Source organism: Aulostomus chinensis, chromosome 14 (genome assembly GCF_037954235.1).
Source record: "Aulostomus chinensis isolate RoL2024-O1b breed Wild chromosome 14, RoL_Achi_v1.0, whole genome shotgun sequence".
NCBI classification, from domain to species: domain Eukaryota; kingdom Metazoa; phylum Chordata; class Actinopteri; order Syngnathiformes; family Aulostomidae; genus Aulostomus; species Aulostomus chinensis.
This window is the reverse complement of record NC_141333.1, coordinates 10,204,006-10,224,491: the sequence shown is the minus strand read 5'-3', so window position 1 is coordinate 10,224,491 and position 20,486 is coordinate 10,204,006. Positions and strand designations below refer to the sequence as shown.

The following is a 20,486-nucleotide window of genomic DNA, read 5'->3' as shown; positions in this document are numbered from 1 at the left end:
ATGCTTGTGACTCCGGCAGACAGTTGTAATTACGGCCAGCTTCTCAGCTGAATGAGCAGCAAGCGATAATACGGATGTAAAAACTACCAAACTACCACCGCCGCCCCCCCTTTGTATACTTTTACACACATATACACACACACACACACACACGCAAAATATGGACAACTTATATGACACACAAGATTTGAGTTCATGCACGGAGGCATGTGCACAAGATGAAAGCATTAAAAAAATCTCTGTAATGAATTGAACAAGTAGGACACTTCTCATTAGAGATGCATTTGTGTACATGAGGCACGGGCAAATTATTATTTTCAGCCTCACAAATTCTGGTGCAAGTCAGTGGAATCAGGAAGAGATTTTAATATGTTTTTAGCTCAGAAAATCTGTTAATCGATTAGGATGAGGGACCAAGGCAACTTGGATAATAAGCATTTACTTTAAATGACTTATTCTCGCCTGTTATTGCAATGGCATACCAAGTGTGTCAATAACATACGCCAATTTATATTTAAAGGATGGAATTTGATCATTTTTATCCTGTTGTTTTCAGTTACTCATGGATCTGCATTAACCATGTGAACAACAGTGAGGAAGATGAAACTGTAGAGAATTCACTTCTGTAGACTAATTGATCACATTTATTTCATATATTTGTTCCTAGCTCCTCCGAATTAACTGGTAAACACGCGATGCTTTCAGGCAGCCAACTCAACCGTGTTAGCTGTACACTGCAACAATCCTCAGGGTTTATCTGCTGTAAATGTGTCACAACTCAGTTCCTTTTCTTCTCCCTGCTAAACCCCGGTCCATTCTATTGCCCAGATTGCACCGTTGCTTGGCTGCCTGAGGTTTCAATGAATAGACACTTCCTGTAGTTCAGAGTCATGATTAACCAGCGCCTATATGCTACTCAGCACCCGTGCTTTTGTCATCAGTACGCCTCACTTCCTCCTAACTGGGAGTGCAGTAGAAAAGACAACAGAGAGAACCAAGGCCTGGTCAAACACACAAGCACAATTATGTTAACCCACCCTGGTTTCCCACTCTCCTCCTCCACTGTGGTTGTTAAAGAGTAGTAGACTGAGGACCCTGTTTCAATAAACCTCTCTACATGTTTAGAGCCCATGGCCCCTCTCTGGGACCGGGCGTCGCCTCCAATTACAATGCTATTGAGACCTCTGTTCTATAATTATGCACAAGATTTCCTCCACATGGTTCTGAATGAGGGCCTTCTTTTTTGCATGTGAATCACCCAAGCTACATCGTTAAGTCACCTTTTGTTTCGTTATATGAACCAAATGGGCTCTAAAATTGGATGGATGGAAAATAAATTGGTTGCGTTGGTCTTTGGGTGGGATGGAGGCAATTACAGAATTTGTGGAATTTAAAGTTCGTGTGGGATCAAACCGTTTTATTTTGAAATTTAGCTACTGTTTTGTAGGCAAGAAAGTTTTGAGTGTGTGTATGAGTAGCATTCTGTTGCATGTTTTAAAGTCACACACCTTTTTGCTCTCAACAGTGACTGAAGACATCGAAGTAGTGACAGCTATACCGTGAACTCTTGCCTCAGTGCAAATTTGATTTCAGCTATTTCAGAGAACCTGTTGTAGGCCCACTTAACATTACTGTACCTGCCATGACGTTTCGGAGACAGGTTGGAGGCCCAGAGCTATTTTTCACCTATTGTCTGGTTTCCTCTGCTTGTAGAGAATGACACACTCTGCCCAACCCTCTAATGTGGATGCCACAAGCATCCTCAGATATGATATATCTAGTAGCTATACCATATTTGTGGGTAGACTAGGGTGAAAATAAGCCTGAGCTTTGTTGTTTGTGTGTGTGTGTGTGTGTGCGTGTGTGTGTGCGTGTGTGTGTGCGTGTGTGTGTGCGTGCGCGTGCGTTTAAAAAAACAACTGTGTATGAGTAAGATTTTCTGAGTCCTTGTTGTCATCTCAGTGTTTTGTGCTTTCAAACAGACATCAGATATTTGTACTTAACTATTTATTTTTCCTGCAGCTTTTTACTTTTACTCTTCATATTTTTAACATCAATCTATACTTTCTGCATTTTACATTTTAAACACAGGCATTTTTATGTTGATTTGATGTGCAACTGACAAAATTACATGAAAGACATGAGAGAAAGTATATTTCTTTTAAGGGGGCAGATAGACTGTTCCACTCCAACATAGGTGGCCATGCTACATGTTAACGTTGATGGTCAACGGAGGAAAAGACATCTGGCAAATTTTAGAAAGCTTGAACAAGAGCCCTGCCATGTTCACTCATAAAAAAAAAAGAGGAACAGAGACGAGTTAGTGACACTCAACTGACGAGGAACTGCATGAAGCGTGGTGAGGAATGTGATATATGTGTCTCTAACATGAGTGACATAATAAGGGCCTGAGCCTGAAGGTACTTCAGGCGAAGACCCTATTATGTTTGCTCAGCAGAGCAACACATTAGCAGCACTAATTATCTATTGTTTTTGTTGTCCAGAGATGGACTGCACATTATTTTATTGCTTTATGTTTTTATCATATTTATTTTTATTGTTTTTTTGAAAATAAAAATGTATATGAAATACAATTGAGTGCATGTAGGAGTCTGTGCTTCTTCTACTACGATAAGATTGAATTATTACCTCTACTTTTAGCAGAGTCTGTACTTCTACTTGAGTAATGAATGTATGTACTTCTCCACTGTGGTTTCAAATACTCTAGAGTTTGATCCGAAATAAAAATAGAGTTAATTTATGCTGCTTTTATAATCTCAGTCACATTTCCTGATTTTCTCATATTTACATAAAAAAGCATGTCAGAAACTATAATTTAAAAGAAGCCAGCAATGACATCATCATTGCCGTGATCTTCGCTGTATTTTAGACTGCTGTAAAAATGAGTGAAGCTAAAGTTAGGTGTGCGTGTGACACCCTTGTGAAATATCACCACCTTGTTGCCCAAAAAAAAACAACACCGCTAACATCACCACCCAGTTGCCAGTTCTAATACCAGTAATGGTGGTAAATGAATCCCCTGTTCGACCTCCAAACCTCATCTGAAAAAAGAAAAACACAGAGATGTAAGTCGAGATGGATTAAAAGTTTCGGTGCTACTGACTTCTACGGGTTATTTTTGTGTAAAATTCTTTTGGAGAATTTTGCTTAAGTTGTAACTACCAAACACCAAACCTCTTTCTTTTCAGTGGTTTCATTTCCAAGGTTGAATATAGAAATAATACAGGTGTAGGTGAAAAAATTCACACCAATAATCTTGTGGGATTCCAAGTTTGGACTGTAAACAAACATAAGTTGTAACTCGAAGCTGTGAAGAGAAAGAAAGTTATATAACACTCACATTGTTTTAAACTGGTTTAAATTATTGTGCTCAAGTGATTCTACATTTATTTCACTAGTTTTTTTTTTGTTTTGTTTTTTACAAATTTCAACACTGAGTTTTGTTGTGATTCTTAATGGGGTCACAACTCTTGTCAACAAATAAATATTAGTTTTTGTCCATAATGATAATAGTTGAGTCATTTATGGTTTCAGCTGAGGCCTGAAAAAGGGCATGAGGGTGCTCCTCACCCACGCCTCTCTTTGTCTTGGACTAATTCCTCAGTCTTGTCCACAAGAAAAGGGCTCCCACTCACCATGTTTACAAAGGGCCTCTCAAGCATGACCCCTCATTATGTACAGCCCCTCCCCTTACAACTGACAGGGCCCCTCAGGGTATCAAGCATCAGCAACAGAAAAAAAAAAAAATCACACCAACCACATTTGCATTTGATTTGATTATCCTTCATGGTTGATTCATGGCCCTGTGAGTCTCCGTTAGGGGGCCGTTTATGCAAGCCATCATCCTGACACACGTATTTGCACATTTTTTTTGTTGATGTGTGAAACCCAAATTCCTTTAGTCTCAGCAAATTTGCAAGTTTCATTTTCATAAGTACTGACAACCGGACACATCTGAGCACCTTCCTTCTAGCAAGAACAAAGATTATATTTGTTATTCAGCAACGACTAGATGTCTGTAATTTTTTTGTCGGTTTTCTACCTCAGCTTTGCAATTTTAGTTACAAATTGCAACTCCAGTTTCTGTGAGTATGGGCATTGACCTCTAAGCCACAGAGAACACACAGTATCCCCTTAAAATTGTACACGACTTTGTGAACACTTGGCCTGTTTATATGTCAACATCCTGTCTTCTGCAGCAGAAGTGATCAACCATAGGTTTTAATTCAGCTGTTCCGATATGTTGGCTATTCCTTTTACACAGACGCTGATTCGGCGCTGTCACTACCTCAGCGGTCGGATCAGAGCCAGAATAATCTTCCCCTGCATAGAATCTACTACTTTTATACAGATGAAAAGGGGTAACAGCAGTGTAATATTACCACAGTGAAAAAGGCTGTGTAAAAAGGCCCCTTGCTCCACTGACATTAGCTGGGAGGAAAAAAATGCTGTTTTGGGAGCAGAGCTCAGGTCACACAGTGATTATATACTGCAGGTGCAGACTTGAGTGGCAGGATGTGCAGAGCAAGGGAAAATATACGCAGGATTGCAAGTGCACAGAATGATGAAAGTAGTAGCGGAAAAAAAAACTCATACTCATGGAGATGTAATACGTAGCTGCTAACAAAAGAAGACACATTTCTATAAACGCGCCACAATGTCATCTAAAATATTAGAAATATTCGTGCCTAACCAGGTTTCAAAAATGGTGTTGATGCATCATAAAACATCATTAACTTTGAGGACTAATCCCTTCCCACTCGCTATGTCCAATTTGTTGGGTTAAAAATGAAAATGTGTGAGTTAATGATTTTAAATTTGCCTGCCGTCGTGGTCAGTGTCCTTTCTGTTAATGTTAAAGCAGAAGTGTTGATATCTTTAGTATTTATACACTCATAGGAGACACAGTTATTGGAACAAAACATATCACTGTAACTGCTTTATATTATTGAAGAAAAAAGAAAAAGCATTACTTGCTTGTCATTTTCAACTATTAGTGTTTCCTACACTTTTGTAATCTAAAAGTTCCAAAAACTTGAAAAATCATTTGTATTTTTGCTTAAAATCTTAATTAGTGTATACTGAAACAGCACACTACTCAAAAAGACTGTAATAAAAGCAATATTTTATCCCTCAAGCTTACTATTTCATGTCTGTTTATTGTCCTTGTCCCTGTTTATTGTAAAAAAAAAAAAAAGTCTCTAAAAACACAAAATAAGCAGTCCTTTGTTCTTTGCTGAAATATCTTTTTGCAGATACATATTTTCTGTCAAAAAAAACCAAAATGCGGTTGTATGCGTGTCTGCTCCGAGGCTGTTCAGATGCTCGTCTTTCCTGTTCCTGTTTTCCTGTTACATGGGAGTGCGTGTGTGTGTGCGTGCCTGTGTGTGTGTTTGTGCATGTGTCTGTGTATGTGTGTGCGAGCACATGTCTGCGGGGCAGCTGTGTCCCCGATATGTGGGGACCTGACCCAGCTGTCACTAAGCATACTGTGGGGGGTCTCTCTGAAAGCACGGAAATGTATGTTCATCTCTCAGCAGGAACTGGCAGGGAATTGTCAGTAGTTAATATAAACAAATGAGCCTCCTCTGAGCACATCTCACCCTTAATTTACCACATTATGTCTGTGCTTTTGATTCACGCAGGGGTGAAAGACACAAAGCAAGCTCATATTCCTCTTTGTACGTACAATTTGCTCTCCACTGAGGCGTGTTGGCTGAAAACATTTTGTTGCACACGGAAAGTTAAAGGTTTAAACCCTGTGTAAGCTGTTCTGTCCTTTACCAAAGACCTTAGATGATCCACCCTGCACTCCTCTCACCTGCTGCATCTCAGTTATATGTAATTTAATGGAAAAGAGATGTTCTCGACCATGTTCAGAACTCTGAGAGCACATAACTCCACTACACCGTCTTGCTCATGGACAGAAACTTGGAGACCTCAGTAAACTCAATGTAAAGGGTGTCTGATAGATAATCACACCCCCCCCCCCCTCCTGCCCTTAAAAAAAGAATTAAAGGGCACCTTGGCCTGTGCTGCACTTTTCCACCCAATTTACTGAACATCTGCCTCATCATTTTTACATAATCTTGCTAAAAGACTAAACAGTCAAAAAAAAACATCCTTGGTGGAGGTAAAAAAACAAAACAAACACACCAGGTGATTATCAGGGTCTCAAAATTATTATCCAGACAGTCTTTGTGCACGCCGCTCTCCTCTAGGAGAATTGATGCTCTGTTTTCATGTAGTCTTCTTCAAATTGTGGAACCTGCATAAATAGTGCATCCTCTCTGAATCCCCCCCCCACCACCACCACCACCTACCCCCATCGTCTACAGTGCACACATTGCTTTGGGGTTAAACATAATGCGGACGAGCCCTTTAAAGCAAATGTGATCTGAAAGGCTGGCAAAGGCGAGGGGACGCAGCTGTCGGCAAAGCATGTCTTTTTTAAGGGCTGCCCCTAATGATTGGAGACAGTTGGCAATTACGTAAGCATTCACTTTTAGGCCACTGGGCTGTACACTGTGCCGAGCCCCCCGGACCCTGGCACACATGCAAAATGGGAAGAAGACAAGGGGGAGGGAGGTGGGGGTGGGTGAACAAGAGCAAGAAGAGAGGAGTTGGGGGGTGCTGGCCAAGAACCAACAGGGGAACAGTGATGTACGTGCCAACATAGAGGGAGAAATTTATATACCAATGAACAGAGAGAAACTGGGATGGAGGAATGGGAGAAGAAAAGGTAGAGGATGATTGAGAAAGAACAATAGAAGAGTAGATGAAAAGGCTGATAATACTGAGAATTGAAGCAACGTAAAAATGAACGAAGAAATATAAAGGACTGTGAGAAGCAAATGGCATCATGTACCATTTTTTTAAAAGTGGTACATCATAAGCTTGGAATCTAGAGCTATAAATTTCACACCTCAATATTGTACAATACCAGACAATTCACTTTAAAATTGTACAGCAAGCGGTTTTGAACGAATTCTATAAAGGGTTGCTTCCACACAATGATGAAATGAAAAGCTGTGAGGCAGATGATGTCTTCTGAGTTGTTATGCTGTTTCAATATTTATCAAGGTGTCAACATATGTGCGGGATAACTATATCCTGGTTTCAATCACTATTTATTGTGGTGTGTGTGTGTGTGTGTGTGTGTGTGTGTGTGTGTGTGTGTGTGTGTGTGTGTGTGTGTGTATAATGGAGCAGGGAACAAATGATAAAGGAAACTGCAAGATACAGGAGGGGTGCCGGATTTTATATGTGTGCCTCACGTGTGAACATGGCAGTAAAGGAAATATATAAGTACACAAAACACAATAAATCACCTCATCAGGCAATGTTTAGTGCATTATTAGCAGCATGTCAACTATTACACTGTTTTGGTGTTTCTTCAGAGCCAAGAGCTCGTACTTGGCCCCACCACCTGTTTCCCATTTAGATCCTGGGAGGTTAGTTGCCTTGAAAGAAGATTGATGCGCGCGCACACACACACACACACACACACACACACACGCAGGCACACACACACAAACTGCATTATTCATCCAGTAGATTGTCTCTGTGACCGTCATACGTTGTCTCGAGTGCAGCAGCAAATGCATGGAGATCATTTGGCGCTACAGCATTCCTCGCACTCATTGAAATCACAACAAAGGATCTAATTAGCTCCATCAAGGAGGTTTTCATCGCCGTTTATTTGTCTGTCTGTCAACAGGGTTAGACACAAAAAAAACCCAGAACAGGCCGATTTTTCGCTGTGAGGTGGAGCGCTGGCGAAGAAAGAACCTATTAAATTTTTGGGGCAGATCCGAATATCTTCATTCATTTCCAGGAATTATTACATGAACCCTGGAGGAGGTCTCTAAGTGCCCCTTTCCTTTCTATTTAATTTGCTCTATTCTCAATTGCAATGACGAGCTGGCACATTCCTCGTTCCACTTTTGCTCACATTGTGTACATACAGTGCAACAAATATACCGTATGGCCTGTGTGTGCATGTGTGTCGATGGTATGTGTGTAAATGTGACTGAGATTGTGTGATCCAAGGGTGTGTGTGAATCAGCAGGGGTCCATATGTTTCCCACTCATCTCTTAACATATTTTATATGAAATAATAAAAACTACAGCTACAGTATGAATGATACCAGAATATTTTACAAGTTTATACTAATTCGGGTTGAGCATCTTTATGAAATAGGAATCAAACTATTTTGAATAATTTTTAAAGAATCTGTTGACTACTGCTTTGGACCAATACCTACATATCCAGTGATATTTAAATAGAAAATGGAAATAAATCGGACATAAAAGAATATGAGATTTGCAAAGGCACATGTTCGCTTTCCTCTAATTTGCAACATAAATTTGGCTGAGGAAAAACATGTACATTTTTTCTTGTTCCACTCTTTTTTCATTTTTGTGCGTGAAAATAATAAAACTTGACAGCTGTCAAATGAAATAAAGATTATGTTGTGTGTATCCCTCATCCTTTCATATTATTATTTATTTTAAGGGTCTTAAAAAAACCTAAAATATTCACTGACATTTTGTTTATGTAAACACAACCTTTACTTATTTGCATGTAAATTTAAAGCACATCGCTTTGAATCAAGAGAGTTGAGCAAATTCTCTACTTTCATGCACACTTGCATGTATCGTTAGCATGATATATGTTAATAAGGTGTCACCGTAAGCTTGCATCTCTTTATCGTGTCCCTATTATATCCCACATAAGGAACTGAAGCCCACTAATTCTTTTTTTTTTTTTTTAAGCATTCGAGAAAGAGGTGCCAGTGGTGACTGGTATTCAGTTGCACCCTTTGTTTATCTGTTTATAATGCTGTCCCAGTGAGGACGCTGCAACAAAGGAGCAATGTTTATTCCCTCAGACAGTCCTTGTCACGTTCTGTTTGTTTGAGCAGACCAAAAAAAAAGATCTTAATAGAGTAAATAGTTTCAGTCAAGAGTAAAAAGGCACACATAGTGTGTTTAATTTGATGCTGAGTCCCAGTTCAAATTTGCTCTTTTTGCATTTTTAATGAACTGATTCATTTGAGTGGACTTCTATTCGTACGACCAAAATAAAACCTTAATTAATATACAGAGACAAATGAAGATTTTTTTTCATTGGCCGTATTTTCATCCATATGTGTGAGATTATAACATAAATGTAAAGAGTCACATCATTTTCAAATCATGTTTCATCATAAATCACAATATTTGTACTCCTAAATGGGCCCCTGTGATGAAAACCTCCCTCCATCACGGGCAAACAATGCTACAGAGCAGCTATCAAATAGACAGCTGCTTTAAAAGCCTCAAAGCCTCATTTGCATATTTTACTTTCTGCATCCTCGGAACTCTGGAACATGCCGGCGAGTTTGTCTCCTGTCTCATCACTCGTAAATTCCAAACGGATTACCCCCCCACCCCGTCTCTGACATGTTAGTAAGAAACAGCTTCGATTTTCAAAAATTAAATAAATAATATCTTACAGGGCGGCTTGTCAAGCTGCGATTGCTAATCTATGAGGGAGGATTTGAATAAGTCTTTGGTGGCTCTGCACTCTCTCTCCGCTCCTCAATCTCTCTCTCATCCCTCTCTCGGCGGCCGACTCTGAAGGAGGGCCCCTCTTCGAGAGCCCTTCGTGCTAAGTGAGATTAATTTCGACATCCTAAATAACTTTGAGCAGGTCGCTGCAGGGAGCTCAGAGACTGTGTTGTGCAATAGAAACAAATGTATTTGACTTTGGTTTACCATTTCAATCCTTGCGCTTAATCCTGTCTTTGTTTTAGTTGTGCACAAGAAAAAAAAAAAAAAGCCAGGATGGGACTTATCATTATGACATGCTGCATTGTCTCTAGCGCGTTCATCTAAATGGGCTCCTCAGAAAGGACTGATAGTGTTTAATGAATGGAGATTCTATAAATAACCTTTAAACCATTATAAATGCGTGGCACATTACCAACACCTCAGCCAACAGACTCACGCTCTGAATTTCTAGCATTGAAAGGTGTGAGATTTGTGGAACGGTTTGTGAAAACAGCACTTTCTATGATTGCAGCTCACGGTTTCTGGTGTACAGTCTTGAGGACAATTACAATGGCTGGCTTTAAATGTTCATATAAATAATTAGGGCCTGAGCCTGAAGATACTTCAGGAGAAGACCCTATTATTTAGAATTGTAACTTCTCTAAGTATGAGTGAAAGTGTTGCCATGATTAAGCACCTTTAAAGGAACCACACTGAGATTAAATGCGTTAATAGCTTTTAGTTACATCCATCACAGGATGTGAGTGTTGTTGATTATCTCATATTTTGTCATTTTTGCCGGATCTTTAGCAATAATCCAAAGCTACTAAACATGATGATGAACTTTTAGAGGCAAACCCGATGGAACGTCAAGATAACTTTCTAGTGGACACGTGAAATAATTGTTAATGTTTTGGCACAAAAAAAAACCTACTTCTTAGTGTGTCAACTCACACACATCACAGTAAAATCTGGTGCTTGTTGGACCCATCAACCCTCAGGTGACTTTGCATAGATTTAGCGCTGGTGCATCACTACATAATGTGCATTATTGAGGTTGCTGTCATTTCCATTTTTCTTTTCCTCTCAGTTTGTTTGCAGGAAACAGCAGACAATCTTTTCATCGTATTGTAACTAGTTGGTCAACGGTCTCGTTTCCACTTAATAGTCAATGAATTTTAAGAAAACGTGAAGCTCCAATGCACATTTTTGTCGCAAGATAGTGGTGTAGGCAATGTTGTGCATGGATGCACCCAGTGAGAAACAGAGAAAGTTCATGAAGAAATACCGTCAAGGTTGTACCGCTGTCCATGTTCACATGACCGGTGATGAAGACAAAGCTTGGGAATATCAGCAGAAACAACTGGCCAATCATACGAGTTCAAGATTGCTATATTTCATCTCTCCAATGTTTTAGATTCACTGGTAACAAAAACTACTCACAGCGAGCCTAGAAAGTATTCCTTGTGATTTTTTTTTCAAATGTTACTATTTGCATCAATCTTTTCTTATGTAATACTTCAAAATATGCATCAAAATATGCATCAAAATATGGCGATGTAAAAACAAAACAAACAAATGGCTTTGGCCCTGCTGTGACCTCATGTGAGATGTGTTCTCATTCTTCGAGGTTTTGCTTGGATACTTCTGGTACAGTATATATATACATTAGCTTTAATATGGTTGACTTGAGTTAAGGTCAACTGACTTATAAAACTTGGAGCAGTTAACAGTTTTAAAATCCCTGACTGTCAATGATTTAATACAAAAATGGCAACTCTTAAGACTATCCACACCATCCTTATGTAGATATATAGCACATTGTATATTTCCATCCAAGCGTCTGCCAGAATGTGCCTCCTCTGGGAGTGTACCCACTAGTCCTTTTTACCCCCCACTCACAGCCCACACTACCGCAATACACACAAACACACACACACACACACACACACACACACACACACAAGAACACACACGGGCACAGAGTTCACCATAAAATCCAACCCTATAACACAAGCAAACAAAGTCACATTCATTACAATGTCAGATTTCAGAAGACATGATTTGCCTCGAAGAAAAGCTCAGCAAACAGAGACAGAGAAAAAAAATTCACCCGACGACCAATGCAATTTAAATAGGATTGACCTTAACTCAAACAACCCTCCTCAGTTCCCTACTTGAGCTGAATTTGGTCTCCATTTATTTGAGGGTGTCAGGACCTGTTCCGCCTTGTTTACTGTTAAGAGGATGAAAATGAACAGCCAAATAGTGCTCCTTTATAAGCCTGTTTATACATGCTAATACCAGAGGCGGTTTTGCACCCACAGCAGCATCTCTGGATGTGACTCAATCAACACAACAGTGCGCACGCACACACAGACACAGACACACACTCATGTCTTCATAACAAAGCATGAAAATATATTTAAAAGCAAAGCAAAACGTTGATTGTAACCATGTCTAACAAAATGTCTTCCTGATAATGGGTCTTAAATCAGCGGCTGTGACCTTTTCATTTGAAATGGGAGTAATACAAGTCACTGTAAGAGTATGCATACTTATTGTTTCATTTACATGGCCTTTTCAGTACTTTGAAGGTGTGACAACTCTCTCTCAATGCCAGTGCTCACTTCATCTTAAGCCATTTAATCTACCCGCAGCAGCTTCTAAGATTTTTTTTTCAGTTGGAAACTACTAGCTTATGTGAGAGGAGTGTTTTGTGACAAGATGGTTTTAACGACAGCGTATCATAACCAGTTGATTTATCTCCGATGACATCTCCTCTCAGCATGATCACTCAAGTACAAGTAAAATGTTAAATGCCGTTATAAAAATGTACTGTAAACTACGGTGAATGATTAAATGAATGTACACATGTGCTTCAGGGAAACCTCTGAGCTCAGCGGACTGAGAAAACAAGTCTGCTTACATGTGAAACATAATTAAAAGTGTATGCTTTTTTGGGGGGGGGTGGAGAATTCGGCACTAGCAATAAAAATTAACGCAGGTGTAGTGCTGTGAAGCTGGAATGATCACGTTGAAGAAAAGTGCCAGGAGCTATGAGCAGAGCTTCGACATTATAACAACTCTACCAGTCTAACAGAAGAAATGTCTGTATATAGCTTTACACTGGGTTGGCAAAATCAACTCCTGTGCTGTTTTATACAGTAGTTTAAGTGATACTTCACTCGAAAAGTAGCATTTTGTGCATCGCTGCATCACTTAAAACATCAACAATTCTTCAAGTTTGTTGTTTGTTCTCAGTAACATCAAGCATGACCAGCCGGTGCATTCGCTTGTACCAGTTCACTCACACTCGTCGGCCCCAGAAAACAACTGCAAGCGTTGTCTTCAGTCTGTTGTTACCTCAAATCAAAGTGTTTGTGGATTACTGAGCATGCAGCTGGATAAAGAAGATGTAGTAAATACTTGACAATGCCCTTGAGAGGTTTTAGATGGATATTTTTTCGACTATTGTTAGTCCTTGGCCTTACTAGCTTCAAGCTAAATATTTGTGGCTGGTTCTTTCTGCATTCTTAGGTCATAAAGAAGCGATGCAACAGTGAAAAAAAAACCTATCTTTGTGAGTGCAAGGCTTATTTGTAAATACTTGAAAGACTTTGGGGGAAGTATCAATTTAAGCAAAAGTAGCTGTCAATACCAAACTGCAAATAAAAGTCAGAAACAAGTTTGAAAATTAAAATGTCGTGTGTGTTACATTTAACTGTTGTCGATGGACAGACAAGGAGACAAATGTTATGCTGGAAAACTTTCTCCAGGCATAGGAATATATCTACATATTCTAAGCTCCACTGGTCAAATTCAATATCTTCTCCGTGAGTCGAACATCATTTGTATGTGACATTACTGACAGACAGCACCGATGTGTCCGGCAGGGGCTTTGAGTGTCTTGAACTAATGTCTGTTTTCACAGCAGGAAGAACTCCCAGATGGAGGGTATTCAACAGCCCCTGACAAGAAGAAAACAAGCAATAGTGATGACAAAGTCAATGTTTCTTCACCTACCCGGGACCCCCTCCAGGTAGTCTCCACACTTTGGAGTGAGAACTGAATGACAGAAAGGGTTAGGCAAAGGCTTGTCCTTGCTGACTTTCTGCCTCACTGGATTTATTTTCTTAGGTGACATGGTGCATATTTAAACATGCTATATTTAAATTTGTAAACTAGCTAGCCATCCCATCTCACAATACCACTTTGTACCTAAAAAGGTGATGGTGAGCCACCATGGAGGGAGGGGAAAGTGGCTCTTCACCAGACTCCCTCTAGATGTCAAAGCTCCCACCCTTTCTCTTTCCTCCTGTCCTTTCCCAACACCCGTGTCTGTAGCTGGAACCCATATGGACTCGTAAACTGACTTCTAAATGCTTCTTCACCACACTAGAAGTGCTGTGCTCATCCACCTATGTACCTCCACCACGAGGCACTTGAAATTCTTCAGCTTACAAAATTAGCTTAAAGTGTCAATATGGTAGGGCGGCACGGTGGTGCAGTGGTTAGCACTGTCGCCTCACAGCAAGGTTTCCGGGTTCGATTCACAGGATCTTTCTGTGTGGAGTCTCCATGTTCTCCCTGTTCCTGCGTGGGTTCTCTCTGGTACTCCAGCTTCCTCCCACAGTCCAAAGACATCAAGAGGGGACAAGGCTGATTGATACTCTTAATTGACCGTAGGTATGACTGTGAGTGTGAATGGTTGTCTGTCTCTCTGTGTTGGCCCTGTGATGGACTGGTGACCTGTCCAGGGTGAACCCTGCCTCTTGCCAAAAGGCTGCTGTGATAGGCTCCAGCCCCCCACAACCCTGACCAGGGTAAGGGGTAGAAAATGGCTGGATGGATGTCAATGTGGTTTCTGAGTCAGCATTTCCTTGTTTCTCATATTATACTGCCCACTGTTATTTGTTTAAAGTGCAGTGCTTAAATGTAGCACATTTGCTTTATAGGCTATTCGCTGTTTTTATGCTTCCATGTAGCCGCGAGCTGTATGCATTATGTTTTTGGTTAGTCCGTCCATTTCACCTCAACGCAACATCGCAGGAATGCCTTGAAGGAATTTCTATCTTATAAATTTGCCACAAATGGTCAAATTTCAAAGGACAAGGTCACTCTGTCAGGCAGTGGTGCGTATGTGATATTTCTAGTTTTTATATGGTGCATGACAGAAACACAGATTCTTGAGTATGTATGCATGTAAGAACATGTAATAATATATACCTCACTGATGCGAGCCACTTTTCCCTATTTGTAATAAATGAATACATTTAACATACCGGGGATGATGTGAACCATGAAAACTCATTTGGAAAAAAATGCATTACAATTGCAAATACAATCACTCTGAAACTGTGTTTCTGGGTGTGTGTTGCTTTTAAAATTGTCCCTTTATTTTCTCACGATCTTGACATTTCTTGAATAGACAAAATAACCTCAAAACAAAGCCATTTGGTGTGAAATCGTGGAGTATTACACATCCCCTGAACGAATGTCAACATTAAGGGAACATTCACTTCTGAAGCTTGGTGTTTCCTGACTCCACCAAAAATAAAAAGCAAATCCTGTGATGCACAAATTCTTAAAGGGGACATTGGATTGTGCTCACATGAATGCATCCTGTCTCCTAATGTTTCACGTGTTCCAAAGCAGCACAGTGCTCCAGACAAAACAGCTTGTCCAAATTGAGAGTAAATATGGATAAATGGATGTGATTACACTAAATAAACAATACCATCAACGCATGCATGTTGTCATTCTTTTGTCATCCTTTATGATTCGCTGTCATCTTTCATTCACTGCTTTCAACCGATTGCGAGCGCTGCTAACATCCCATGGAGAGACGGGAAAAAGACGGACAGACCGACTGAGGGGCAAAGAGAGAAAGATCTCAGCACCCCATACACATATATTATTTGTGCAGTCGCTCAGGATATTTCACAGCTGTGTTTACATTGGACTCTGCCTTGAGTATTAGGTGGCAGGGCCTGGACTTGTAGATGTGATTACCCATTCACACATTCACTACCCCTGTGTCCGCAGACCTGCAGGCCCCTTTTTAATTTGTCCTCTGACACTATTAATCAAAAAAATCCCACAGGACATTTTTCCTCAGGACCACAATTCACTGCATGATAAAGTCAAAGCTTTATTTAGGTGGGATTTAGCTGTAATGTCATGACAGTTACCCAATTAGGTCGTCTCAGGGTGAAGTCATCACAAGGGGCCTCAGCCAACCGTAACTCTGGGAACATTTCCAGCACTTTTCTGAATGGAAAAATCGTCAGGGTTCAGAATTTATGTACAGCCCTGCTGGCACTGGATAGACTGGCTTTGTCTAGCCCATACATCAAAGTACTGTATATAGGAAATAGGAGCCATACCATACCAACCACACAAATGTTTTGGCTCGTGGAACCCAATCTGAGAGAGGCTTCAGCTTCATTTTAGAGGAGTGCTGGAGGGTAGACGATTCGCTGAAAATATGCCCACTTATCATCAGTTTTTGCTTCATCTCGCAGTGTTGCTTCATTTCTTAAAACTCTGCTTGTTTGCTGGTTTTTTTTGTTGTTGTTGTTGTTTTTTTTAACCTGCTTCACACTCGTCGTAACACACACCCAACCACTGTCAGCCAACCGCAGTCAAATGCCAGCCGTTTGATATTCATCCCTGTTATCATTATCAGCCCCAACCAAACATCAACCTCCATTTTTCTGTCTGCATGTTTGTCATTCTTTTCCTTTTTCACATTTCTTCATTTTAAATGCCTCTGCCTTTTTTGAAAGCCAAAAGCGAGTAAAGATGTTGATCTGATACATAATTATAACACTGAAAGATTTTCCTCTCTCTCTCTCTCTCTCTCTCTCTCTCTCTCTCTCTCTCTCTCACTCTCTTTCATTTATTCTCTTCATTATTTTCTTTCAAATGTGCCACCAACTTCAACCTGTGGGAAGGACTTGGGCTAAGTATATACTGATAAATGTAAAATAAATGAAATACTTAACTAAGAAAGCATCATACCTTCTTCCTCTAATGCTCTCCACTCCGTAATGATCCAATTTTGTGGACTCAGTCACTGAAATAATCTGTGCTGGAGGCAAACAGCCTGCAACTGGTGATTGACTTCGCCAGACATTTTCTCATTAAACTAAACTGTATCAGGCAATTACAATACATAGCATTTGAGGATAAGGGATAAGGATGGAGCAGAGGAGAGACAGAGAAAGAAGAGTCCAGGTGAAACTACGCCATAAATTCACCCTCATGTCTAAAATAAGTCGATCCTGTTAATACTTATGCACTTAACGTACCGTATCCGACAGACTGTAATCCTGTATGTATATCATCTCCTGACTAGTCCCATTCTATGGAGCTCAACACCAGATTCACTGTTAGCTAAAACCATACCTGACATTCCACATACCACACAAAGTGCCATAAAATGTAACAGCATATTTTCTGTCTCCGCAACAGAAGAGTTTTGAATTTGCTATAAAGCAAAAAAAAAAGAAAAAAAGGAGACCGCAAAAACAAACATCTGGTTGATGTGTTGCTCTGGAGGCATGGAGGTGTTCTGCTTAAGGCCTGATCAGAGTGGGGCAGGGGGGGACGAGACCCCCATCTGATCAGTACATATGTTGCTTTTAGCCCTATGGTTTACGATTTATTCACACTCGGCTGCTTGTAAATTATGTGTCAGTTCACATGCACGGACACGATATGCGCATATTAATCCACTTTTACATGCTAATGAGGTCATGTAAGAATTAAGCTGAAAAACACAGTTACAGTGAGATGGGGGGGGGGGGGTTGGTTTTTCAGTAAGCGATGAAGAGCATGTGAAATGTTCATTTGACAATTGTGATTTGAAAAAAAAAAGTGCTCAAAATGCAAATTCAAGTCTAGTAGCTTAAGGTGTCACCAGAAGTTCCACTGCTGCCATTGCAGCACTAAATATCCACATACAGTAGGTCATGTGTGATGGAATAGGCGTGCACGCACACTTATATGGAATGCTCACCACAGACATGCATTCATGCACACAAATTCAGACGCATGAATGCACAGACATGCCTAAACACACACGTATATGTATATTAAAGTAGGTTTTATGGTGTAAAAGAGCGTTTGTATAATTTTGACTTTGTTCTTCAATTTTAACTCATTGAAAGTGGGTTGCTGACACACACTGACATGTCACGCTATACAAAATACACCGCTTTTTGTTTATCATAGTGTTGCTGTCATGATGAGGACTCTATATGTAATAAAATATAGTTCTGTTGTTATAGGCTTGATGGTGGATTTTGGGTGAATATGAAAATGTATATTGTTCTCTCATGTAATTTGAGGTTAAAACATTACAGCTGGTAATCTGATGATTCACGTATGAAATATGATTAATTGTAGGTGTCACTAGGACCACAGTTGTTGGTAATTCCGACAACTAATTTGTGTTTTGTGCCTGAGCAAATGGGCACACGATCGGGCTGTCATGTATGAATCAACACTATCCTCTTAATTGTTTCAGTTTTAAGAATTTGGAACAATTTAGTGCTAGTCTGTCGGGCTAGTAGTACCACTTTAGACCAGAAGAGATGATAGTGAGTCGCTGTGGCGTGAAAGAACTGCAGCTCAGCCCTGTGAACAAGGAAACTCATTTTGGTTACTTGTAGTCTCATTCCTTTGGTTGCTCCCCAAAGCTTGGAACGTAAATTGACGGCTAAAAAGGAGCCCAACTTCCTGATATTTTTGCTACTCCCTGTTGGTTTGGAGTGTGGAATACAAAGCTTGTTCCTCTGAATCACACCTTTTACCTTAGAAAATGCTCTTCCTACCGCCTATCATCTTTAAAAAAAAAAAAATCTTGTACATTCTCTCGTATTGTTTTTCTAAAATCTTAAGCATGTCGTGTCCCTGTCTTGTATAATAAAAAAAGATTTGTTATCACACCAAGGTTATTTGGTTGGATAAAGGTTAAGTTAAAACATGGTAAAATATTGTATTTCACCATCAAATAGCTTCCTTCTACCCCAGACAGATATCTGCATCATCCTTTTCCATCTGTTGTCCACATACCAAAAAAAAAAAAAATGTCCCCATCACAATCAACCTCTCAGGATCAAATCAGAAACTGTCTCAAGATGCAAACAGCAAAGGAGACAGTGACTCCAGAAGCCTGTCAGCTCCGCTCACATCTTTATCTTTTTTTTCTCCTGTCGTCTACAGAGAAGACAAGCGGGAGAGGGCCCTGCCTGTGGCGTATGGAAGAAGGAAACGTCCATTCTAATATCCTGTCTGGGGCGTACACTCTCTCCATCAGCCTGCGTCTATCAGTGGATCTGGCTGGATCTGGTGTAGGGAGGACGGAGCCGCTCTGATATCTGATGGTCCCCTTGTTCTCTCTTTCTTTTTACATTGAACATGGCAAGTGCATGTAGCAAATCAATGTGGAGAGGAAATATACCTCCTATGTGGTTTATCAGGAGAAGCACAGACCCAGAACACACAGAATTAAAGGAAAGATTATAAAATGGAAACGATATGATTATCATTAGTATTCTTATAACAAGTCTACAACATGGGCAAAAACAAAAAGCTTGTATATTGAGAGAAATTGATTATTTTGGTGGGGCAATATATGTATAAAACACTAAACCATTATGTGAATGCGTGACTCTGACACAAATGACACATGAGTTTGAACAGAATAATACATTTGTCCAAAGGTTTTAGCGTAGTGAAGGATAGCAAAGCCACACAGTAGTAACCTCTAAATCAATATTGACACAGCAAGCAAACAGCATCCCCCCCCCCCACACACACACACACACTCGCACATACCACCAAACCAAAAAAGGCTCATTTATTTAAATGTGACAGTGAAATTGCTGTAAACATTATTATTTACTATAAATAAAGTAATTACATGTATTTTGTGTCAAAGTTTTGTTTTTTTTGTTGTTTTGTTTTTGCTCTTTTGGCTCATTTACATGCAATAAATTCACATATAAGCAAAAATGTAAGACGGTGACGGAGGGGATAAAAGAGGCGGGAAGTCCTTAAAACTAACTGGAGGAAGTTAGACGAGGATAAAAAGGGAGGAAGAGAGCAAAAATGACAGCTCCGTATCTGCCAAAGCCTCATTCATGGCACCTCTCCATCTTGCCTTGCATGACCTTCTCTTTAAGTACAGACTGTGAGGCTTTTGACAGTTTAAAAATAGCGTCTACTAAATGCTGCACTTCACTGAATTATTTCTATAGGAAGTGATTTTTTTTTTTCCGTCAATGCCTGCGTGTGCCTTTTTACACCAGTGCCTTCTGATGGTTACCCTTACCACACATGCGCTTACACTGAGTTCGTCTGCGGCTGTACAAAGTCCCAACATGCAAAAGTGCTTCACAAAGAACAAGGTTCTGTCTTTGACATTTATATTAAAATAACAAACAAAAAAAAAAAACCCAAAAAAACAAAAACACAAAGGCATACACATCAAGTGGCTGAATGCTCACGAGCAAGCTGTGGAAATTGTAATACCACGTGTTTTTAGTTCAAGTACTGCTTTATAAAGATGCTTCCGAGGTGTAGACACGGTCAAAAAATAACAGCTGGGCAGACATAATGGGGGAGTTTCGAGTTTTATTGCACGTGGCCATTTGGTTTTTAAAATCAAATCAAACGAAATGATTGTTTTAGAGGACAGACTCACACTGTGCAGAGATGATGCAGACAGACAGGGTGTCTCTCTTTCCACAAAATATTTGATATTTGATTGCTTTTGTTGTCTTTTTGAAACAGAGCAGTAAAATACCTAAACATGTCATTTCAAAATCTAGTTTCTTTTCTCCCAGTACTGTACGTCCTCTCTTTTTGCTTGTCCTCTTCAGCGGTGGATAAACGTTTATTACCATAATACCACA

General features: G+C 39.9%; 1 long non-coding RNA gene across 2 annotated transcripts in view; it reads left to right on the top strand.

The window, feature by feature from the left end:
• Positions 1-19,409, top strand: part of LOC147249695 (uncharacterized) — a 38,720-nt gene extending 19,311 nt beyond the window's left edge. Inside the window, exons 2-3 of one of the 2 annotated variants that reach the window (XR_015119330.1) lie at positions 13,493-13,600; positions 18,793-19,409. This is a non-coding gene — a long non-coding RNA (uncharacterized LOC147249695). Of the gene's footprint in view, positions 1-13,492; positions 13,601-14,117; positions 14,274-18,792 lie in introns of those variants that run through there. The other variant, XR_015119329.1, reaches the window with a different exon arrangement.
• Positions 19,410-20,486: the final 1,077 nt, after the last annotated feature.